A 25464-nucleotide genomic window follows, 5' to 3' on the forward strand; every position below is an offset into this window, starting at 1 on the left:
CTCCTGGGCCCCTCCTCCACCCGCACCCTCTGCCTTCCCTCCCCTCCAAGGCACTGGCCACCCTCCTGTTCCTAGTCTCCCAAGCCTGGGTCCTGGGCTGGCCTCTCCTCTCTGAACCCACCTTCTGTGGACGGTGCAGGGCTGCCCACTCCCCTCCCCGACTCGCACGCTACCCCCTCAGGGAGCCTTTCCCAGCAAGCTCTAAAGCTGAATCTAAGCATAGCCTGTGCTCTAGCTGTCCCGCTTCTGGGTACAAGCTCAATCGGGTATGTATTTGTACATTTCATCTGTTCACCCAAAGACACGTACAAGAAGGTTTCTAGCAGCAGTACTCATAATTTAACTTCGAGTCACTCGAGCACCTCCTTTTGAATCTCCCCCAGAGCCCCACAGAGGACACAGGCGCTGGCAGGAGAGGTGCCCAGCCCTGCCTCCCGGCCTTTCCTCTTGGCTCCCTCCAGAGCTGAGTGTACTTTCTCATCTGCCCAGGAGGGCAGTACAGCTAAGCTGAGGGCCAAGCTCTGAACCCAGCTCTTGAGCTTGAATCTGAGCTCCCTCTCTTCCCTGCTGTGTGATCTTGAGTAAGCTACTGAACCTCTCTGTGCTTGCTTCCTTATCTGTAAAATGGGGATCATAGCAGCACTTCCCTCATGGGACTTTATGAGAATTAGCTGAGTTCACACCTGTGCGTGTGTAGGATGGTGTCTGTTGCAAGGAAGATGGAAGTCTTCCCAAAAATCACAATGGCTAAGATTAATTGAGCACTTGCTATGTGCTACGTGCTTCACCCGTGTTAGCTCCCTCCAGGCTTTCACTGCTCTAGAGGTAGCTAGAGATCTCCCTGTGGTACCATGGGGGACGCTGGGGCAGGTGAGCTCTCCAAGGGCCCAGGGTGGGGAACCAGGAGGGTTTGCTTTCTCTTTTATTGGTCTCCTATGCGTGCGTATGTAGAGACCCTTAATGCTGGTTTCTTCATCAAGAAATGCAGGCAAATACAGGGAAATCTATGGGTTAAATTACTTATTATGCAAGATCCCCACATGGGAGACCCAAATAGTGTCCTTTTGGACTCAAGAGGAAAAACAACAGGAATTCTTATTTAAGCCTCTGGCAGCCACAGAGCATATGGTCTACCAAACCTCTCAGGCCTGCATTTCCAGGAAAACTGAGCTGGAACCTCATGAGCTCAGTTCTCCTGGTGGATCTGCTTAATAGAGTGTATCCGGGTCTCATAGACTCACATAATTTGAAATCAGCACCCACCCAGTATTTCCCTTTTTCCATTTTTCTGCCAATGCCAGAAAGGGAGGATGTATTTCCCAAGGCCATACGGCAAGACAATGAAATTGAGGCCTCCTGACTCCCAGGTGGGCCCGCTCCCCTGTGCTCTGCATCATACCTTTCCTGTGCATCAAGAAGGTGACTTCTGGCAGGCATAGCCCTTGGAGGTGTTCAGTATGGGGGTTCTCTATCTTGCTGCCCATTAGAATCACCCAGAAATACCCATGTGTGGGCCCCACCCCAGACCAGATAAATCAGAATTCCTGGGGAAGGCCAGGGCACCGATATTCTTTTAAAGTTCCCCAAGTGACTCTAAAACGCAGCCAGGTTTGAGACCCACCGTTCTAGCCGGAGAGCTGGGAATGAGCCCCAGAGATGACAAATGTCTCAGCTGTCATGACTTAGTTATTAAGACAAGAGTGGACCTCACACCCACATTCAGCGCTCTTTCTAATCTAATGCACCACGACACCCCGTCCCCACCCCCCTAGACCCTTTGAAAAAAGCCTTATATCTGGTCCACATCGGAGTGGTGCCAAGCCTGGCAGGGAAGGCATCATGCTCAGATACATCTGGAGTGCAATTCAGGTCAAGTAAGGAGCAACTTTAAAATTCTGGTGTCATCATAGCAGAATTCACTGATTTCCAGGCTTTGAGGGTTTTAGCCACCCCACTTTCCCCCAGTCATGCTGTCCCCTCCCCTCGGTGGCAGGGTCTCTCTAATCTATTACAACATGCTTGTATCCATTGTGAATGCCACTGAATAGGTGAGCTAAATGAGGTCTCAGGGAGGGTGAGTGACTTGTCCAGGGGCATAGGCCAATCATTAGAGCCTAGGTCTGCGTAAATGCAAAGAACATGCTCTGTCATCCTTTTGCCAACTCTGTTCAGCTCCTTCCTGGATAAGCTCAAACCATCAGCCACTTCATTGTTGGTCACCGTGCCCCGCATCTTACCCTGGGCAGCTCAGGGCAAGTCCTCTGTGGCCCTTGTCCTTCTTTGCCCGGAATCCACTGACCCGGTTCGTTCCAGGCGCCCACAGAAGGGCTGGTGCGGTCTAAGACGGAATCTGAGATTTGGAGCCAGCTCTGGCTCCAAAAATCCGCCTCCTTATCTCTGCAAGGAGCTGGTATAGCCTCAAGGACCTTAGAAACCTGTGTTTCAAAAGAGAAACAATTAAATTAGAGCCGAAATTCAGTGAAGTCTATGTTAAACCAAAGCCTGTCATCGGAAGCCTGGGCTTTCTTTTTCATTTGAAATGAGTGTTTATGAAGATTTATCACGAAGGTTTAAAAATCTTGACTTCCTCTGGAGCCAAACTCTGCTTTCCTAATTGGATAGGGAATAATTGTTAAAGCTCGAGACCGATGTTCTTTTCAAAATTGCATGTTTTATAAGAGCTGTGCTTGAAAACATATAATTCTGCTGTTGTGAAACCACCGCATCAAGGCGAGTTTTGGAAACACGGAAAAGTTCACTCCGGGAACCGAGGGGCTTGTTGTGCTAGGTGGTGACAGTCTGGAACACCGTCTGGACATGATGGAGAAGGCGACACAGGCATTTGTCGGTTGGTTTCCCAATAATACAGGAAGGTCAGTAATTTGGGGGTGGAACATAAGGAAGAGGAAAGGGAATCAGATTTGGAGACTGGCTGGGCCTCAGTTTCCTGGACTGTAAGATGAGAGGGTGGGGCTACATGCCCCTGAACGACTCGGGCTCACTGAGAAACTTCCCTTCTCTTTGCCTGCATGGCAGGCGAAGGTATCGAACTAGATGACTCAGGGAAACAGCGTAGTCTGAAAATTCCAGAATCTTTGAAATTTTCTGATTGCCATTGGGTGATTCCCAGTCCACAAGAGGCGTTGCTGGGCATTCACTTCCATCAGGACAGTCTTCCCAACGAAGTTAGAATATTTCCTCAACTCACTGCACTAGGTTTCGAGTCTTGGTTTGAGTCTTTCCGGTGCCAGAAAGAAAGGATTTAGGGAAATTTTAGTTTCTCTTTTTGGGGTTAGTCAGAGCTTTACTATTTTTTTAAATTAAAGCTTTATTTATTTATTTGAGGAGGAGGAGGGGCAGAGGAAGAGAGGGAGAGAATCTCAAGCAGATTCTACACTAAGTGCAGAGCCTGATGCCGGGCTTGATCCCATCACCCTGAGATCATGACCAGAGCTGAAATCAAGAGTCTGCTGCTTAACCCACTACGCCACCCAGGCGCCCCTAGGACTTTACTATTATTGTCCTTTACAAACCAACTGACCTAGAGGGAGAAAATTAGGGTGCAGAGCAGGGATGGGGTCACATTCTTCCTCCTTTGCCTTGAAAAGAAATGAACTTTTGGGACTCCACTGAGGGCCCAGCATGTGCCAGAAACCTCTCTGTAACTCTGGACGCTGGTGAGCTGGGAGTCCAAGGCCGGCACAGTCATTCCAATGGGCTGGGGAATGGCCAGGGCTGCTGCAGGAATTATCCAGCACACCATCTCCGCCGCCCCGCCCCCCCCCGGGGCCTAGGAAGGTTCCTCCAAGTCCAGGACAAGACAGCAGCTCCCACTGCAGGGTTCCCGGCTACTGGGGACCCTACCCCAGGGGTCTTGCCACTAAGAGAGTTTTTCACTGTTTGGACTCTTCTGATTCCGGCTCCTGGGACAGTGCAGGCTTTCCCCTTGGCTCCCGGCAACCCTTCCGGTTCAGGTTCACACTGCATCCATTCTCGAACTCCAGTGACAGGATTTCTCTCAGGACCCCTGGAGCCCCAGGAAACCACGGGGTTTTTTGTGTCTGGACCCCAACTCCCTGTTTTGGTTCCCGTTCAGCACTGGATAACCGTCCCCAGCATCTGCTTATGGAAGCGGCTTGCCTGATAGTCTTTGCTCCTGTCTGACCTTGCCCCTTCCAGCAGGCTGGCCCTCCAGCGTGCAGCCCGATCCTGATGCTCACACAGGACTAGTCTCTGCTACTCCTAACACATCGCTCCCAGCAGCAACTTATTCAAGTCCCTGCCTTTCAATGCCCAGTGTAGGGCCCTGGGTTCCGAGATCTGCTTCTGCTCTGCCTAGACTGGCAACCTCTCTCTTGTTTGAATGGGCACAGCCTCCTGTTGGGTACTTGGATCTGTGTGTCTTCCTTATGTGAATGTCCCTAAAGCTCCAGGCAAAAGTCTCCCTCCTGCTGCCCCGGGGTTCCCCGGGTCCTGGCTGGGGAGGGGTCCTTGGGTGGTTGCAGAGCCGTCTCCGTGATATACATTCAGAAGGAGCTCTGGTGATCACCCCTCGGCCCCTGTGCATCTTTTTTTGCCTGCAAGTCTTAGGAGCAGTGTCTTTCACTTCAGACCCTCCAAACCCACTATAACAAGCATTTATTTCTAAAGGTAAACAGAGTCTGAATGTTTAGAATACATACAAATGCTGGATACAATTGCTGGATAAAATGCAGGGCCAAACCGGCAGAAAAATAGAAAACTTGTAGGAGGCTGAAGAGTCAAGAAAACACAAAGCCAGAGAGAAAGGGGTACTGAGGCTGGGTTGGCCTGGGCCCATACCCTGCTGGCCTGGAGGGTTGGCTTTAACAGGGCCTGTAGGTGGGGCGCTGGCAAAAAAGCCTGGGACCCACTCAAGGTGGAAGGAGAGGCCCATTCCAGCATAAAGCCAGATCACCCCCCGCTACCACCACCTCTACCAGGGGAGATGTTTAGGATTCCTGCCTGTCTAGGCCAGGGTGTGGGGGGAAAGAAAGAACAAGTCTCTGTTGAAAATTTCTAGTTAGAAGCCCCAGAGCAGGGTTGGGTTTGGGGCCAGAATTCTGACACTTTTAGTAAATTTGGGGCTTTAGGATTTTCAGGCCTCTCAGGTAGTGTGAATTCAATGCCTGGTAGAAGAACACAAATCCCATCTAAGGCAGGCGGTGCTAATTTCACTTTCCAGATGAGGAAATGGAGGCTCAGCAGTCAGTGACTTGCCCAATTTCTTGTGGCTGAGAAGTGGCAGTCTGTTTTCTTTCTTTCTTTCTTTCTTTTTTTCTTTCTTCTTTTTCTTTTTTTTTTTTTTCTTTTCTTTTCTTTCTTTCTATTTCTTGTGGCTGAGAAGTGGCATCTGTTTCTTTCTTTCTTTTCTTCTTTTTTTTTTTCTTTCTTTCTTCTTTCTTTCTTTCTTCTTTTTTCTTTCTTTCTTTCTCTTTTCTTTTTTCTTTCTTTCTTTCTTTCTCTTTCTTTTTTCTTTCTTTCTTTTTCTTTCTTTCTTTTCTTCCTTCCTTTCTTTCTTTTTTTTTTTTTTTCTTTCTTCTTTCTTTCTCTTTCTTTCTTTCTTTCTTTCTTTCTTTTCTTTCTTTCTTTCTTCTTTCCTTCTTTCTTTCTCTTTCTTTCTTTCTTTTTCTTCCTTCCTTCCCTTGTTTTTTTTTTTTTAAGATTTTATTTATTTGAGAGAGAGCAAGGAGCAGAAGGAGAGGGAGAAGCAGACCCCCTGTTGAGCACAGAGCCCAGTGCGGGGCTCAATCCTAGGACCTGAGCTCATGACCTGAGCCCAAATCAAGAGTTGGACGATTAGCCGACTGCGCTGCCCAGGTGCCCCAGCAGAGTCTGTTTTCCATGAGGATACCATGAGTTCTCCTGTGTGTGGCCAGTGAGTGTGAAATTGTCTAGGGACTCTAGGAAGGGAGAAAGGGACATGACCATGGGCCTCCAGATTGGGGTTAGGGAGAATACCACTCTTTTCATCCCAAATCTGGTATCTGTACAGATACAGACAGGATGCTTAGTGCTCACGAGATGGCAGTGTGAATCAAAGGGGCCTGGAGCCTTGTCTGAGGTTGGTTTAGGAAATCAAGGGGAAGGAATCCCTTAGAGCTGCACCATTCCTGGAGAGATCTCTGCCTCCCCGCAAAGCCCTGGTGTGTGGGTGGGGAGCAGATGTCAGGTCACTTTCCACTTGAGGAGCTCATGGATAATTTATGCCGTTTCTACACACACAAGCACACATGCACACATCCCTTCAGTCGGATCAGTAATGGACTTGGCTACTGCTGGGGGAGAACCTGCTCCATGCTCAGAGTCTGCTGTATCTGGATGCTTTCAGCTATAAAGAACAGAAAGGGCTCAAAATAGCCCAATAACAGTTCCCACTTAAAGGGCACTACAGTGTGCCAGGGACTGAAATACTTTCCATGCATCAACACTTTTAATCCCAGCAACAATCTCATAAAGTATACATAGGTGTTATCTCCATGCCCATTTTACAGATGAGGAGACTAAGAAGAGAAAGGTGTAGTGAACATGCCAAAAGGCGTTAAGTGGCGGAGCCTGGACTTGCCAGGCTAGCTCCAGAGCCTTTGCTCTGGACTGCCACTATATGATGAATTTAACCTGAGATTAGGATTCTCTCATTTAGCAAGATGTCTCAAGGTGGGCACACGCCAAGGGCAATTACTTCATCACCAGGGATTGGGGTTCTTTTCACCTTTACGCTCTGCCCATCCTTAGCCTCCTGGCTTTTGTGTTCATTGTTATCCCTCTTTGTTTCAACAAGGCTGCAGCAGCTCCAAGTATCACATTGTCATCCAGCAACACCCAAAGGCCAGTAAAAGAAAGTCCCTTCCTTATGGTTCTCTTTAAGATGAGGGAAACCCCAAATTCCCCCAGAGACTTCTCCTTATGTCCCCTTAGCCAGAATGAAGTGACACTCTTGTTCATAAACTGAGAAGAACGGGGTCACCATAACTGGCTTAGACCACCCCTGGGGGCCTGGGAAGGGTGGCCCGAGAACCTGAATACAACCAGCTTCTGGCTTGTTGGCAGGGAAGGGCAGCCAGAAAGGGTGCGGGCCTGCCACACCAGCATGATTTCTAGTTCTCACTGTGACCTTACAGGAGAGAGGCTATTATCATTCTGTAAATAAGAAAACTATGACAAAGAGAACAAGTTGCTTGGCCAAGGTCAGCCACTAGTGACTGATGGGTCTGTATCCTCCGCACATCCTCAGGCAGCCTGGCAAGTCTGGAAATTAAAGCCTCTCCTTGCCCATCTCAGGCTGATCCTGTTGGGAAGTTGCATGGTCCTGTCACCGCCCCCTTTGGGTGACTGCATCGCCAGACAGTGATCTAGTGGCTGGGGAGACTCTCACACAGAGGTTCCTGTCCCTGCAAGGCAAGGGGAGGCCCCCCGAGGGGCGGCGAGGACAAGACGGCTCTCTGGCCTCCCTTTCCGTGGGGCTCTGGTCAGGAAGGCAGCGCCACAGGGCAGGGTTTTCTCTTACTTCCGTTGATCAGAGGTGATTCTGAGCTGGGGTCCTGGGTCCCAATCCAGAATGCCCCTGCAGAGGGCTGGGTCCCACAGACCTGGCCTCCCCCTGCCTCTGTTTCTCCTTCCCTTAGGGATGTCAACACCTTCGATTTTCTGAGCCCCCAGAAGGAATCAGCCCCCTCACTAACCTGGATGCCCCCTCCTCCTGAGAGCGGTGATCCGCTCTCCCACCAGGACCAGGGAGGGCGTGACTTGGCACCCCAGGTCTGGCTTCCTACTCCCTCTCCCTTCCTTGTGCTCGGAGCCGGGAACTCTGCCGTTTGTAGGCCATGTGGACGCCGCCTGGGAGCACTCCCCAGGCCAGGTGTGTGTTCAGGAGGCTGAGGCAGCTAGGTGTTCCCTCCTGACTTCTGGTCCGACCTGTGGGCTCAGACCCCATAGAGAATGTCCTGGGACCCACCGCCCAGGCACAAACCTGGCTGCGGGTTGGGAGCAGCATGCTTCTTTCCCGGAAACAGGCAAGGACACAGACCTTGACCTTCCTCTTCCCTCTACTTGTGTATTTTTCACTCTTGCACGTCCATGCATTCATTCCTTCAGCCATTCACTGAAGCGCACGAAGCCCCGGCTGTGGGGGGCACAGGAATGCAGTACCAGTTGCACCCATGTGCTCACACCCACCCCCAGACACCCCAAAACCAATGCGTGTTTAAGGTTCTAACCCCTTCTCCCATGGGCATCTATTTGTGCTAGAGCCGGGGTCTCTGCAAAAGGAATACACAAATGTGGGCAAGTTAGTGGCAGTCTCTCTGGCATCATGCCAAAGTGAGGTGGGGACATTATTTTTAAGAAGGGGCTCTGCCTTTCCAGCATTTCTTAAATCTTTGTAGGGTCGGTCAGATCACCCCTGTACCTGGGGGCCTGGTGCATCTGCTTCTGAGCTCTCAGGAGAGGTTAGCGGGCCCAGCGCTGACAGAGGCCTCTGGGAAGTCCCCAGGGAGCAACTGAAGAGGCCAGCAGGGCTGCCTGCCCCAGTGAATCGGGGTGTCAAGGTCACGGCCGTGGGTGGCCAGTCCCACTGGCTGTGGGCTTCTTTCCACCTGGCCGGGCTGAGTGGGGTTATCCACAGGGCCCCGCGTGAGTTGGGGGCTGCATGGGAACCTTCAACTTTCTACAGGATTAGCTCCTCATGGGGAGACGCCTCAGCACTGGAAGAGGAACCGAAGCGGGTCTGGACCCACCTCGGGCCCCCGCAGGATGCGGGCAGGGAGACGCTTGACCTCTGGTCCGATGATGCCTGGTGGGCGGTGATAGGTTTGTCCCCAGGCCCTCAGCCCCACTGAGGGGCCGGCCTATTTCCAAGCCTTGCTCTGCACTTATGATTATTTTCAACACATCTGTAGAAGCCGTCGTGCTTAAGTGCTCAAGCGAAATATATCCTTTTAAAGGCATCACTACATTTATAATGACTTTTCATCCTTGCCCATGTTCTGAGTTGAGGGACACTAAAAGCAAAGCTACCAGCACGTGGGGCTTTGCTGTAAAACAGGGTTATAAAACGTGGTGAAAGGGTACCCTCAAAACGTCGGGAGCCAGTCTTACCGGAGGGTGACATGGTGTGTGAGCCCCTGGCGGGAGGCCCCGGCAGCCTGAGAGCCCTCCCCTGCACAGCCGCCGCCGGGCAGCCAGCTCCGGCTGTTGGAAAGCCTGAAGTCACGCTGCACCTGGCTCTGCTTCCTGTCACTGTGCCTGAGGGTCTCACTGTCCCTCCCCGGTCCCACTCTTCTCCCTGCTGTGACCTTTACGGTTACTCCCTTAGCCCCCCCAGGGACCGAGGAGGAGAAAGGATTCGAGACGGAGCTAACAGATATCCTCCTGAATCCAGCAACACCTCCCCTTCCTGCCCCCCCACGCTCCCTCTGTCCCCTCCTCCCCTGGGTGCAGTGGAAAGACGGTAGAACTTGGAATCACGAGACGCGGGGGTTCATTTCCTCTTCTGCCTGTCACTAGCTTTGAGACTTGGGGCAAATTCCTTCACTTCTCACACCGTTCATCCAAAAATGAGATGTAGAATTCCAGCTCACTGGGCTTCTAGCAGGATTGGGCGCGTGGTACTGAGTGAGTGCTTCGTAAATATTACATCAACCTGGATCATGGTAAAAGTTTATAATATTTACCTCTGGGAGGACTTACCCTGAGACGTGCACTTAGCAGACGTGAAATTCATATTTTCCCCGGCCGGAGCACCTGAAGGAGGAGACAGTGATCACAGTCACCATTCCTGGAGCAAATTGTATTCATCTGGAGGCCTCGGCACCCTTCAGGGACACCTGTCCTCAACGACTTCCGGAAGTCCTTACAGATGTCTGCGTGTGCCTGGGTGTGGCGGGGCGCACACCTGGAGGGTGCCTGGGCTCTCGGGGGGTGCTCTGGGCTACTGGGGGTGGGGCAGCGGGAAATCAGAAGCTGGTATATTATCTACTGATCTATACCAAGTACCCCAAAACCTAGGAGCTTAAAACAACAAACATTTTTTTTTCTCTCCCAGAGCTTCTGAGCCTCAGGGGTCTGAGAGTGGCTTAGCTGGGCGGCTCTGGCTCTCAATCTCTCATGAGGTTACAGGCCAGCTATTGGCCAGATGTGCATCATCAAAAGCTTGAAAGGGCTGGAGGAGTCGCTTCCAAGAGAGCTCACCCACATGGCTATCGGCTGGAGTCCTCAGTGGCTCACTGGCTGTCAGCTGAGGGCCTCTAGGTTACTCCCTGGGCAGCTGCAGACTCCACCTGGGTCCCTCCGGGGCAACAGGCTCCCTCAGAGTGAGTAATCTGAGAGAGACAGAGATGGACATGGACAGACAAAGAGACCAAGGGAGACAGAGAGCACTACCAAAACGGAAGCTACAGTGTTTTTTATAATGTTATAACCTAACCTCAGAAGTGACAGATCATCCCTTCTGCTGTACTCACTAAATCCAGTCCACTCTCAAGGAGAGGAGAGTTACATTAGGAGGCAAAATCATTGGGTGCCATCTTGGAGTCTGGTTCCTAGGGCCGCTGAGCATGAAAGAGGACTTCTTCTGCCACCATTTTGACCTCAAACTTTCTAGTTGGGTTCTCCTTTCCAGCTTGGCCCTTGGCTCTGGGGGAAGACCCTGAGGGCAAAGCATTCCCTGATGGAAACCAAAACTACCCCCTCAAGCAACAAGGACTGCCCTGAGCCAGGAAGACCCCAAACGTGATGGACTCCAAGACAATGATGGGTTTAAACTTTACTGCCTCCACGTGTACCCACCACTCTTTGCCCCACATTTTCCTTATATAAACCTGGAAGTATTTTTGGCATTTTGGAACCAGTCTTTGAGACGTTAGTCTGTTGCCTTCCTGGTGTTGGCTTCACTAAAGTAAATTCCTCCCTTGTTTCACCATTGCTCATTTCTCTGCCTTTGGGTTTTGTCAGCAGTGAGTAGCCAATCCTGGTCTGTTTAGGGGTACAAGGCATTCTTGTACCTCTTGCACCCCTGAACACTGGCTATAATCATAGAATCCAAGCAGAGGGGCCGGGCATTCTTTTTTTTTTTTTTTTAAGATTTTATTTAAATTCAAGTTAGTTAACATATAGTGCATTATTAGTTTCAGGGGTAGAATTTAGTGATTCATCAATTGCATATAATACCCACTGCTCATTGCATCAAGTGCCCTCCTTAATGCCCGTCACCCGGTTACCCCATCACCCACCCATCTCCCCTCCAGCAACCCTCAGTTTGTTCCCTGTAGTTAAGAGTCTCTTATGGTTTGTCTCCCTTTCTGTTTTTATTTTATTTCATTTTTCCTTCCCTTCCCCTATGTTCATCTGTTTTGTTTCTTAAATTCCACGTATAAGTGAAATCATATGGTATTTGTCTTTCTCTGAGTGACTTATTTCGTTCAGCATAATACCCTCTAGTCCACCCACGTCGTTGCAAATGGCATGATTTCATTCTTTTTGATGGCTGCGTAATATTCCATTGTATATAGCCCACATCTTCATTATCCATTCATCAGTCAATGCACATCTGGGCTCTTTCCATATTTTGGCTATTGTGGACATTGCTGCTATAAACATTGGGGTGCATGTGCCCCTTTGAATTATATGTTTGTATCCTTTGGGGTAAATACCCAGTAGTGCAATTGCTGGATGGTAGGGTAGCTCTCTTTTCAACTGTTTGAGGAACCTCCATACTGTTTTCCAGAGTGGTTGCACCAGCTTGCGTTCCCGCCAACAGTGTAGGCGGGTTCCCCTTTCTCCGCATCCCCGCCAACATCTGTCGTTCCCTGACTTGTTCATTTTAGCCATTCTGACGGGTGTGAGGTGGTATCTCACTGTGGTTTTGGCTTGTATTTCCCTGATGAGTGATGTGGAGCACTTTTTCACGTGTCTGCTGGGGCTGGGCATTCTCAAGTGACATTTCTCCCAGTCCGTGGCAGCCTGGGAAATCGTCCTCCGCTCTGGGCCATTCTCTATCCATGGAGGTGGGGGAGCCACCTGCTCCAGAGCTGCCCAGCCTTTCCCTCGGGCAGTGCCAAACAAATCCAGGCAGCTATCCCTCGGTTCACTTGTGGACCCATGGTCTGGAAGGTATGGACGGTTACCCAACCCCCTGCCTACCTCCCCTGTCCACCCGCCCCCCAGCCCAGGGATTCCAGAAGGCAGAACATTCCTTGTGGGACCCATGGGGCAAACCTCCTGTCATGCCATCAGGACCAGGTTAAAGAACTTGAGGGCCCAGCAAATGAAACATGAAATTGTTCAAAAGTTATTAAGAATTTCAAGGTAGCAACAGTAGAAATTAATCCAAGGGCAAGACTCTTGGAAGCATGGGGCCCAGTGTGACTGTCCACAGCATGCATGACACACGGGGGCAGGCCTGTCATGGTAACAGCGTATTATAGTAGATTTCTGTCTCCGTTCCGTGGGCTGAGCGCTTGTCTTGTGATGTCCTGGGACATCTGCTGCCCCCATCCATTGTGAAGATGCTGCCTGTGGGTCAAAGCGTCTGCAGGGAAACCTCCCCCTCTTGCCTTGTACACTCACTGCTGCACAGGGCAGGGCCACTTCATGCCCTAGGGTTTCAGACTTTTAGGAAACCACTTGTTAATTCTTTTTTGTTTTTTTTTTTTAGATCTATTTATCTATTTTAGAGAGAGGGAGAGAGAGCACGAGCAGGAGGGGCAGAGGGAGAGAATCCCAAGCGGACTCCATGCTGCGATCAGAGCCGAATGCAGGACTTGATCTCACGACCCTGAGATCACGACCAGAGCCAAAACCAAGAGTCCGATGCTGGACCCACTGAGCCACCCAGGTGCCCCACTGCTTGTTAATTCTCATTTAGTTTTAAATATGGCCTCTCATTCTGTGACTCAGACAAAAATCCCCATTTCAGACATAAATACCAGCATCAGGCTTAAGGACAACATGATTCCCTACCTAATTTCAATTCTCTCTTCCTATAAGTGAGTTCTTTTCCAATAGAGCCCTTGGATTTCTTTGTGGGTTTGCGTGCGTGTGTGTGTGCGTGTGTGAGTGTGTGTGTGTGTGTGTGTGTACAAATAAGCTCCAGGGACCCTTCCTTCCGGAGTCCTTTAGACATGGTTAAATTAGGATTAAATTCTACAGCTTATGTAGAATATCGAAGTCCTCCTCCCCATATAAGATTTTCCATAAAAATCAGAGGTGACAGGGAGCCAGGACGCCCTAGTTGTAGTCCTCATTCTGCTGCCAAGTGTCTGGCCTTCACGTTCACCCAACAAACATTTGTGAAGCACCTCCTTGTGCCAAGTGCTGTGTTCGGTGCTGGGGGCTCAGCAGGGAAGTGGAGAGCCACAGCCCCTGCCCCAAACAGATGCTCTCCCATCTGAGAAGGGAGAGGAGAAAGTCGATTACGGCCTGGGCCTCGCATGAGAAGAAATAACTGTGTCTTCCCTCATCTCAAAACAAAATATGGCCTTCCTTTCCATTATAAATGCAGTCAACAAACCAAAGCACTTCATCGTGCGTGACTAGTGTCTTCATCATCAATGCGGGTTGCAGATATGATCACACCACATGACAGTCGTCACATCTCAAAATCTCATGTAGGTTTGTTGTTCCATAATCACACGAACACCGGTGTCAGAGCCGTGGCTGGTCCTGTTATGTCTGACACAGTCGTCGAGATGCTCCTATACTATTATACGCACACTTTTATATTCCGCCAGGTGTCTCTCAATATCATTGGTTTCCTCTGTAAGCCTATGTGTTGTATTTTATTCCTTCAAAAATATCATTGGCAGTCACCAGACTACCTGGGCAGTTCGTGGCACAGAAAGGCCAAGAGTTCTGGGACCAGATGAGCACCATCTGCTCCGTGTTGCCCGCCCCCCCACCGCCAGTGGGGACAGGAATGGGCTTGTGCTCTCAGCCCCATTAATTTGGTAAATGGATTTGTTGTTCGCTTTTCTCTTACGGCGCTGGGCCGTACGGCAGGTGACTCAGCCTCAGGGGCTCGATGGGCTGGAGTTTTGTCCCCCCTACCAACTTGCTGTTCTTGGAGAAATAACTGGAGAGAGTTCCCTGAATGGGTGTCAGGATTGAATTTTACTAGTGGAAAAGCCCTGTGAAATGTTTAATGTAAAAGTGAAAACGCAGAGGGAGAACTCGTCTCCTCTGGGCACCTCCACCTGCTTTGTCCTTGGCCTGCTGTGGCTCAGCTTTGGACAGGTCAGCCGCTGACGCCTCTGTACTGAGGGAAGGAGGAGACATTTGCTGAGCATGTATGTGCATCTCCCCATCTAATCCTCCTGGCAAGTCTGGGAGGTGGTTTTTATTCCCATTTAACATTTGAGGAAACTGAGGCTCAGGGTCGTGAAGGGACGGACTCCAGGTAATCCTGTTTGCAAGTGACAGAGCTAGGGCTCGACCCAAAGCAATACTTCCTCACTGACTTTGTGCCAGGTGGACCTTGGGTGTTTTCACCACCAGGTGACCTTGGGTGGGACTCAGGCTGTTTGGGCATCAGACAAGGCAGCGTATAGCAAGAGTGACCAATTACTGTCATTGACCAAAGGAGCCTCAGAAATTCAAAGCAAATGGCTGCTTTCCTCTAGGGTGGTCTAAGAAGTCTTGAGACGGGCAGTGACAGATTCATACTCAGGGAGGTAGAAAGGAAGCTGGGGGGCTGAGCATCAGGGCTGGGGGGCAGTGAGGAGGTCAGGCTGGACCGGTCAGGGAAGTGAAGGGGGCCAACGAGAGAAGCCTGGGATGGAAGGATGCAAGCCGCATGCCAGGCTGCAGGGTTTACACTCACCCTAGTGTGTTACCGGGGAGCCACAACAGATTCTAGAGGAGGAGAAGCACTGCAATAAGAGCTTCACTTTAAGAAATGGATTGGGGAGTGGCAGAGGATTTATGTGGAGGCAGGCCTGGGGACAGGAAAGCTGGCTGGGCCGTGACCGCCACGGCTCAGGTGAGAAACGCCGAGGACCTGCAGTCGGGCGATGGGGTGGGAACAGAAGGCCAGCGTGCACGGGTGCAGGTACCGGACGTCTGCACTTGGGGCAGGGGGATGGGAGGACCCGGTGAGTCATGGGATGAGGGAGAAGTCTCGGGAGGCTGGGATGACCAGCCTGTGGCTTCTGGGGTGGCCTGGGGGAGTCTCGGCTCCCTGGACCCTCCAGCCCCACAGGTCCCTCCATGGAGGCCAGGATGGCCTGTGCCTGAGGTCTCTCTGGAGCCCGTGTTACCAGCCTTGCCCCATGCCTCCTGTAGGGTGTTTTTTTTCCTCTGACAGTTGAGCCCCATAGGTGGTGGGAGCAGAGACTGGCCACGAGCCGGAGCCATGAGGCCGATGGTGATGGTACAGGACAGCCTGCCTTAGTCACAGGGAAGCGTTGCATCATTTACAGCAGACAATAAAACTAGCAGTGGGCACGTTTTCTTCGTCCTTTCCAAATGGCCAATCACACTGAATGTTCTAGAAAAGAAAGGGCAACAGAGGGTAAAGGTGCAGCTTCCAGGCTCTGGAGCCCAACTATGTGGGCCCAAATCCCAGCTGTGCTGGTTACTTTCTCACTGGGAGACCCTGGGCAACTCACCTAACCTGTCCTCCAGCTTACTCGTCTGTAGAGAGGGGAGCATACTGAGGCCCCGGCAAGGAACCATTGAGGTTAAGAGAGTGAAACCAGGCTACTGATGCTGCTCATGTCTGTGCTTAATAACTAGGTATTGAATGGTTGAATGTTTTAGAAGGAATCATTCCAAGAAAGAAAATCAGACATGTTTTGCTTTGTATGTGAAATGGAAAAATCTAGATAAGAAAGAGGATGGTTTTGTTCTGGTCACTTGCTGATCTAGTCCATTTAAGTGTTCAGGGAGGGGAGGGGGAAAATTACTGGCAGGAGTACATTAAAAACTCACGAAAAATTCTTTCCTTTCTCTGCTTATTGAAATTCTCCCTTCGCGGCCAGTGTAAATGCCACCTCCTCAGGGGAGCCTCCCTGGTTTCCACCCTTCCCCACCCCCTCAGCTGCGGCTCCCTCCTCCATTCTCGGGCAACAACCAGCTTATGGGGTCACTGTGGCGCTAGTCTCACGGGTAGGAGACCTGGGGCAGATTCTGCTTTATTTTTCCCACAGCAGCATTTGTGGCTACCTCCCCTTCCTGGACAGGGAGCTGCCCTCTGAGGCAGCCCACGAAGAAACTTTGAGTCGGACAGGTCTGGGTCAGGTCCCACCTGCTGCTTACCAGCAGGGCTAGTCTCACAGGTGGGAGACCCAGGCCCATGTGTCGGGGGCTCGCCCAGACCAGCGGTGACCCTCGTGCCGAGGAGCAGGACTGTAGGATGAAATCACAGAGAAGCTTCTCCCTCTGTCTTTCTTGATTTAGCCGGGAGAGCTACCTCCCTGGCCCCGCTGAAGTCTCAGGCAGCCCTGTGACCTTTCTGGTTGTTCTTAGTTCATACAAACTCTCCCCATCTAGGACTCTAAAATGTCCAGTCCCGAATTTATTTAAAATGGGGACTTGTTGCCCCTCGCCTTGAGCTCTTGAGCAGGCAGGAGGCCTCCAGCTGGCGAGGCGGCCCGGGACGCCTTCTCTCTCCTTCACCCAGCTCTCTCTGTCTGCCCCTTGCTCACACCCGCGGGGGCCTTTGAGCCGGCTCCCCGCTCCCCCTGTGACGCCCACCGGCCTAGCTGGTGCCCTTCCCGAGGCCGCGCTGCTGGACGGCGGGAGCCCTCCTTAGCTGACCTCCCATCTGCCTGTGCTCTCTGCCTGCCTGTCTCTCTCTCTGTCCCAGCTGCAGGGGCTCTATCTCTCTGTCCTAGCGCGGGCCAGGTCTTTGCTCTCCGTCGCCCCAGGTCCCTTCTGTTTGGTGTGCTCTCCCACCCCCGGCCCCAGCGGCCTCCCTATCCCTCGGGGTTGTGCCCACATCATGCCCCCCCCCGCCACTTCAAAGGGCTGAGCAGGGCAGCGGGAGCGCTGTGTGGTTGAGGGCGGGTTTCGGTTCCTGGCTTTGTGGCTGGGCATGGCCTCAATGCCCTGCTCTGGGGTGTGGTGGGGACTGGGGTATTTGGTCAAAGCAGCCACAGAATTCCTAGAGCAGGTCAGCTGTTTCAACATCTGGACACTTGCCTGAACCCTTCTCTGATTTATGATTGTCAAGCTGCGGCCGGCTTCCCCCCACGCCTTCTAACTGGAGTAGAGGCGGGAGGGGACCCAGAACCCTTGGGGCTTCTTCTCTGCCCATTTATTCCAGCTTTGGCAGCCTGAAGCTGGGACTCCCGGCACGGCATTTAAGGCCCCCCCCCCACTATCTGGGGTTCACCCTAGGCACGGCTTCCAAGACCACCGCCCTCAGCCCCCCTGTGCGCTCGGGGCACTGGCTCTGCTGGGAATGACTTTTCCATAACCCCATCCCGGGCAGGGGTGGGGCACGAGGAAGGGGGACGAGCGGGAGACAGAATCTGTGGAAAACTTCTTCCTGTAGGCTCAGGATAGACCCTTCACATACCATTGCTCTTTTAATTTATTCATCAAGCCAGATTTTCGGGCAGGCTTTGTGAGGCCTGTTATCCAGACAAACTGAGTCATAGGTTAGGTAACTGGCCAGGATCACACGGGGGAACAGAGTTCAAACCCAGAACTCGGGCCCAGCTGACTCCAAAGCTCCTGGACACATCTCTCCCTTCCTCCTCAACCTAGTGAGACAAGAACTAAGACCCAGAGAGCCATGGGAAGAGATCACTCAGGCAAGGGGACGGGAGAGATTGCTGAGGGCTCCTTGCGGGTCTGGCCCTCGGAACTCGATTCGCCAAGGAGGCAAAACTGACCGTCATAGCTTGATGGAGTTTTAACTGAAAAGGAAACTCAGGTAAGCATAATGCAAAAGCTCCAGGACCCCGCTGTGCTCAGCATTTACTGAGCACCGGCTGTGTTCTAGGCCCCGAGGGTACACACTCCACGGCCCCCCTGCCAGGGAGCGGAGGAGACCCGATCCCAGGTCGCCTCGGCCCTGGGCCAGGGCGGGGTGGCGTGAGTCGAGGCCCGGGAGGGAGCCTGAGAAGGCAGGTTCGTGAAAGGCCATTGTTGGGACAGTCTGGTGGTGGGACAGGAGACTCCTTACATTAGATTTTGACCCCCATGACTTTTGGGGGGGACAGCTTATCCCAGAGAAGACAACTGTGCTCTGAGAAGACTAGTCTGGTGTGTGTGTGTGGTGTGTGTGTGTGTGGTGTGTGTGTGTGTGTGTGTGCGCGCGCACACGCCCGCACGCCTGCACCCCTGCACACCTGCACACCTGCACATGCATGCTGGGGAGGGGGGTGTCCAAGGGACCACTGGGGGCTGTCTCTCCTTTCATTGCCCCCCGAGATGACCTCCCCCTGACTCAGAGCAGTTTTGTCCACCAGCTGAATCTGAGGTGTGTCTGAGGTGGACAAAGCCAGACCTGGAACCCCCCCCCAGGAGACCTGGACCACCCCTCCCCAGAGACCTGGACCCTGCCCCCAGAGGAGACCACACCCACCCCCCCCAGGAGACCAGGATCCCCCCCCAGGGGTCAGCAGGCGTGTTTGTCCACAGCCTCAGGAGATTCTCCACAGCTAGAGGCAACCAGCGGCCCGAGCTCCAGGAAACCTGCCTCAGGGCTAGGGAGGGTGATTCTGAGGAAACTGGGGGCACAGAGGGAGCACTTCCTCTTCAGAGACGAGGGAAAACCCCAGGTGGAGGCAGCTGTCACAGGGAGCGGCCAGAGGTGGCTTTGACACCATGGAAGAGGCAACCTGCCGGGTGCTGTGCTAAGGGCTGACATGGGTGTTGCCTTCGAAAACGGGTGTCTGGCATGGAACTGAGAGGAAGACCCGGGCTGACTTTTCTCCACCTCAGACACATCCCTTTCCAGAAGCTCCTGTGCTCTCGCCCCAAGTGAGGCCCAGCAGCAGCTCAGAGTTAATGGGGTCACAGAGGATTTGCCAGCTCAGAGAACAAGAACTTGAACGAGAGGAACAACTCTGGTTCTACTACTCACCAGCTGGGTGACCTCAGGCAAGTTCCTCGAGGGCTCTGATCCAAGTTCCTCTTTGCGAGATGGGACTGATCCACCGACCTCACAGGGAAGCTGTGGGAACCAAAGCAGACAATAAAAGTGAAGCATCTCCTCAAGACCCCTGAGTCACCAGGGAAATGCAAATTATGTACCATGAGAGAACCTCCTCACACTCGCTGGGCTGGCTGAAATTTGAAAAGACCGACCACATCAAGCACCCCTGGAAACCTCACACGCTGCTGCCATTTTGGAACACAGTTTGGCGACGGGCAAGCTGCATGAGCCCATTTATATAAAATTCTAGAGAATGCAGACTTGTGTATAGTGACAGAAAGATGGAGGGGTCTGCGGGGGCGAGAGGGCTGAGAGTCACAAGGACATTTTGGTGGTGTGACAGGATTTGCGTCCCCTTAGTGCCCACGGTCCTTGGCCACACCACTTCGAAGAATGAAGAGGTGGACCAGACGAGAAGAGTGGTGGGCAGCAAAGCAAAGTTTATTGAGCGAGAGTATAAAGCCCCCGGGAGAGGGAAGGGGGCCCCGAGAGGGTTGCCCTCGGGGTTTCTAAGTCTAGGGGTTTTATGAGCTCTTTTGTGGGATGATCCTAAGCCACCAGGGTGTGCTGAGTCGTGCCAGTCAGAGCTTTGGTCACATATCTGTCTACCTGTTAGGTTAAGGTCTCTGTGCCGATGGTCTTTTTTTGCTGACATTTGGGGGCTTATGTCTTTTTTAAATTTTTTATTTATTTTTATTTTTTAGAGATTTTACCTATTTATTTGAGAGAGAGAGAGAGAGAGAGGGAGCATGAGCACGAGTTGGGGGGGTGGAGCAGAGGGAGGAGCAGGCTCCCCACTGAGGGGGGAGCCCGACGCAGGACTTGATCCCAGGACCCTGAGATCATGACCTGAGCTGAAGGCAGACGCGTAACCGACTGAGCCACCCAGGCACTGGGGGCTTATGTCTTAACTGCCCCTTGCCCGTGATACTGACCAGTGCTTGGTGGTTAATTGTCTTAACTTTAGGATCTTTTGCAGAAGTCATTTCTGCAAAGGCTGCAAAGCAGAATGTTAGTGCGGTCCCGTCTAAGCTGCAGAACAGCATGTTAGTGCTGTTTTATTTTAGCTGTCCTGACTCCATATTTTCTTGTTGGAGACCCTGGCCCTGACTGCCTGACTATCCAGCTAACTCCTAACAGTGGTGATGAACTCATGGGCATATGCCTATGTCCAACTCATCAAACTGCCCACTCTAAATATGTGCAGTTTATTCAATGTCCATTATATCTCAGTAAAGCGTGTGAAAAAGCTTTTTGGAAGCAACAAAGAGCAGACATTCCAGTGAAAAAAACAAAATCAAAAAAAGGTGTAGCATCTGGTACATAGTTATTTAGTCCAATGCTGAGTAGTTGACACAGTTCCTGCACATCTGAACCCAGAACAGGTTTCTCACTATGTCTGTTCATGCATTTACCCTCCCGGGAGTAAATGCAGTAGAGAGAGGAGCTGAGCTCCAGGTGCCTGCCTTCAGGAGCATCACCAAGAGGACTGGGGGGCCCGACGCACCATCCCAGTACCGCGTCACCTGTGCTAGGGGCCCAGGAGGTGAACGTGAAGCAGACACCGGGAGGGTGCCAAGGAAGGAGGTGGAAAGCGGGGGGCCCATTCTGCCTGGCACAGGGGAACGTGTCAAGTAAGGTCTCACGAAGGAAATGGTTTTGAGGCGACCTTGAAGGATGAGCGTCCGTCCATGTGGATGGGACTGACAGCAGCGCCTCACCGGACCCTCCTCAAATGTGGTGGTTCTTCTAGGCCCAGTTCAGAGAGTGACAGCGATGAGGAACCCGAGGTTTGGTGGCTCCCCGCTGGGCTGATGCTCGGCGCTGTCTCTGGGGAGGTGGGTGGAGGCCTGAGGGGCCCTAACCTCCACTTGGCGGGGCTTGGAACCCCTGAGAGGATCTCTCAGCTGGGGGAGGGGGGCTGTTGCTGAGGTCCCAGGGAGCAGAGGAGACGCCTGGAAACAAGACAGGCTTAGGGCAAGAATCTGTGTCCTGTGTATTCCGAATTTCCTGTGGCTGTGGTAACAAGATACAGACACGGTTGCTTGAAACAACAGAAATATGTCCTTTGACTGCTTTGGAGGCCAGTGGTCTGAATCTAAGGTGTTAGCAGGATGGTGCTCCCTCCAGAACCTCCGGGGGGAGTCCTTCCTGGTGGCTCTTGGGCTTCCTTGGCTTGTGGCGGCATCACACCAGTGCCGGCTCCATCTTCACGGGGCCGTTGACCTCTCTGTCTCTGCGTCTGAGACCTCCCTCTCCTTTGTCTCACCAGTCACCCTACATCCAGGATGACCTCACCTCAAGATCCTTAACTTAGTTACATCTACAAAGACCCCGTTGCCAGGTGCTGGGAGTTAGGACTTGGACATACAGGGGCCACCACTTAACTGACCGCTCCTTGGACTGAGTGTGAATCCAGAAGCAGACTGCCCTTTGCTCTGTCCACGCTGCGCCTGTGGAAGGAAGTCACTCTGTAGGCCACACTTCGGGAACGAGGGGGACATTGTTTTGTGAAGTCATCCTGGCTTATACTCCAGACCTTGCGAGGCAGGCCTCTCTCCTCACTACCCCAGCTTGGCCACCTATCAGACCAGTGACCTCACGCAGGGGACGTGACCTCTCCTGGCCTTAACAAAAGGGAAGGCGCCTATTTCCTGGGTCTGCTGTGGGAATGAACCAAGTAATCCACACCGGCCTGACTCTCTGAAAAGGGCCCCCTCCCTCATCTTCCAGGACCCTCTGGGGAGCCCTGTTGCCCCCCACCTGGGCTGCCCACAGTGATGTTTGCTGCCGGGAAGCCTTCCTCTGTCTCCACGGTGTGTGGGGGCCTGGTCCCTGTCTCTGAGGCTCAGATTTGGACCCTCCCGTGCCAGACTCCATCCCCCTCTGGCCGCTGTCTACTGCTGGTGGGAGGTGTGTCCCTACTGTTTTTCCGGCATTCTACTGGGTACTGGTTGTTAGTGAGCATGGCACATCTGGGTCTTCCGGTCTTCCTCGTGGTCACTATCTCCTTGGGATTCAGACCTGAGCCCACAAAGGCTGGGCTGGAGGACCTGCCGAACAGCTGTACTGAACTCTGGCTCAGAGTCACTCGGTCCTTCCCCAAGACTAGGTTCTGTTTCAGGCCAAGCCAGCCTACCTGGCTGGATTTTCCCTCAGGATCCAGGGGGCTCCTCAATCCCTCACGGAAAACAGGTGCTCGCTGGAGCCGCCCCTCTAGTCCCCGAAGTGTGCTCTGAGCATAGCGGGTGTACCTTTTGGCTGAAGCTAGAACCTGCCCCCCACATACACACACGCACAGGGCAAAGGGCCTCGCATGGCCCCTGCTGCACAGTGGGTGCTCGAGAAACCCCAACATTATTTACAGCTTGTGTACACACGCGCACGTGGAGTAGGTGCTCGATAAAACCCCTCGAGAGTGCACACACAGGCACAGAAAGTGGGTTGTCTTGTGGGCCCACGAATCTGAAAGGACTGTGTGGTGAGGCTCACCTGAGCTACAGAAACTCTCGGGCCCAGACCCGTGTGCGGTGTAGTTACCACAAATGCGATTCCTTTTCCTTTGCTAGACGCTAGCTACCCATGGAGGATAAGGGAAGCAGGAAGAAGGGGTGGGCAGAGAGGAAGTTCTGGGGGCGCAGGATGGAAGAACCAGTCGGGGAAGGAGGATGCCTGGCCAGCCCAGGGGGCCGGGAGCGTGGTGGAGGTGTTGGTCATGTCACGCAGTCTGCTCAGAGAAAGACAGCCAGGGGAAAGAAGACCAGGACAGGGTCCCGAAGGGAAAGAAGCAGGCTTCTGAGCCAGAAGAGATGCTTTCGTCAGGAGGAACCCACCAGAGACACCGTCCGGGCCAAGGGGCCGACAACGGGGAACAACAGCTCAGCCTTGCTGCTCTGCTGGGCCTGCCTGCGGATGAGGTTGGCGGGTGGGCGGGGCCCTTTGCGAAGGAGTGCTGCAGGGAGGAAGGAGAGCTGATGATGGATGGTTGCAGTAAGAGCCTGAAAAGGCCCCAGAGAAAGGCCTTTGACACTGTTCGGAACCAACAGAGGCAGGGAAGCAGCCCTGGTTTAGAGCAGCGAGGCTGGGAAATGCACAGGGGTGCTGCTTTGGGAGAAGGAGCCTCGAGCTCCCTCCCGGCTCCCCCCACCCCCAGTCCCACCCCCGCCTGTCCTGCTGGGATCCCAGGACAAAGCCTTCATCCTTGGAATGCCCTTCTTGAATGCATCAGGGTGGAAAAAAGAAGGCGTAGGGGGCATAGCGTGGAGTGCTGCATTAGGGTCCCGTGGATCTGGTTTCCTATTTTGGTTCTGCCACTTCCTAGCGAGGTGGCTTCAGACACAGTATCTGACCTTTCTGGCCACTGGGGGATTGGATGTTGTCTTTACTTGTCCTGAATTATTCATAATGTCTAGCACAGCACACAAGCATGACTAATGGATTCCCTCCTTCCTCTGTTCATTCAAACACTCATCAATCAACTATCACATCTGACCAACCCACTCCCATGTCCACCGTCCTACCAACTTCCCACATTTCCCCTTCAAACCCCAACAGCTGGACCCCGCCAGGAACACACCTCCCCACACTCACCCCTGTGCTCCAGTCACATCATCACCTGCACCTGCCAGAATGTTACAGGCTCCTTGGTGCTTGTGAGCCTCTGGAGGTCCAGCCCCATCAGAAACGCACCGCACTCCAGCCCTCCTTCCTTCCCAGGCAGACCTAGTTGGACCCCTTCTTGGCTCTGGAAGCCCCTTACATGCGGGCCTCTAGTTTGACGGTGATCAGGATGGGTCTGCCTCCCCTGTAGCCTGGGGGCTCCGGGAAGGACAGCGCTTTGGTTCTTGGCTTCTCTTTGTGTCCTTAGCATCTGGTGCAGAGTGAGGGCTGAGAAAGTGTGGCGGCCTGAAGAAAAAAAGAAATTATACTACACGGTATGGGTACGGGTTGAACTGTGTCCCTCCCCACCCTCAAAAGATATGTTGAAGTCTGTGATGAGCTGAATTGTGCCCTAAAACGTACATGTTGAAGCCCTAATCCCCAGTACCTCGTACCTCCAGTGACTGTATTTGGAGATGGGGCCTTTGAAGAGGTGATTAGGTTAAAGTGAAGCCTTGAGGGTGGGTCCCACTCCAGCCCCACTGGTATACCCTTGTAAGAAGAGGAGATTAGGGCACAAAGAATGTCACACCGGAGTAGACAGCCACCTGCAAGCTCGGGAGAGAGGCCTCCAGAGAAACCAAACCTGCCAACACCTTGATCTGGGATTGCCAGTCCCCGGAACGATGAGAGGAGAAACGTGTTGGCGCGGCCCAGCCTGTGGTATTTGGTTCTGAGCCCAGACAAACTGATACAAAGTCCTAACCCCCAGCACCTCCCAATGTGGCCTTATTTGGAGCTAGGGTCTTGACAGATGTAATTCGTTAAGATGAGGTCATCAGGCTGGGCCCTCTTCCAGTCTGACTGGTGTCCTTAGAAGAACGGGGAATTTGGACGGCGAGGGGCACCACAGGGAGAACACTTCGAGAAGGTGATGAGGGCTTGGACTTCCCACCTCCAGAATCGTGAGACAATGCGCTTCTGTCATGTTAGGCCCCCCCAGTCTGTGGTACTTTGTTACAACCGCCCTGGGAGACTGATACGGGAAGGGAGATAAGAAAGGATTACTCTGTGACAAGTTCCTGGAAGCAAGGGGATTTCTGCCGATGGCAGCACAAAGCTCTGGTGTCCGCGCCAAATTTTTGGAGTTGAGCTCCCAGGGCCCTCCTCTGTAGTATCACTGCTTGTCCTTATCAACTCCTGCCTCCTCTCAGACACACAACTAGGTGCTACATTCCTCAGCGCTGCCCAGAGCTGGGCTGCCCCGAGAACCACGCTCTGCCAGTTAGATGGGCTCAGGAAATCTTGTTGTTTGGTGAGCTCTCTGCCCAGGATTGTGCTGGCTCCCTGAAATTCCGCCTCCGGGAAACCTCGACCCAGGCCCACCCAGCCCTCAGAGGGTCCCTCGAAGCCCCAATGCCAAATTTTTGAACCTTCCTGGTAGTTCCCAACGTGGCCATCCACAGCTGCCTTCCGATCCTTACCTTCGCCGTTACCTGTCCAACGATACACCTGTCCACACCCAGCTTCCAGTAAAGGAGAGAAGGCGGAGGAGACGACAGAGCCCAGGCCTCTGGGAAGCGGTGGGAGAGGAGCCGGGGCAGGGAGGGCGGGGGGGGGGGGGGGGGCGGTGAGTCTTGCTGCTCCGCACACCGGTGGTTGGGAAGCACCATTCTCTGCTAGGCCTGCCCCCTGTACGCAGGGCCAGGAGCAGAAGCAGGCCCTGGTGGAAGGCAGGCACCTCA

This window comes from Zalophus californianus, chromosome 8, assembly GCF_009762305.2.
Source record: "Zalophus californianus isolate mZalCal1 chromosome 8, mZalCal1.pri.v2, whole genome shotgun sequence".
Lineage (NCBI taxonomy): Eukaryota > Metazoa > Chordata > Mammalia > Carnivora > Otariidae > Zalophus > Zalophus californianus.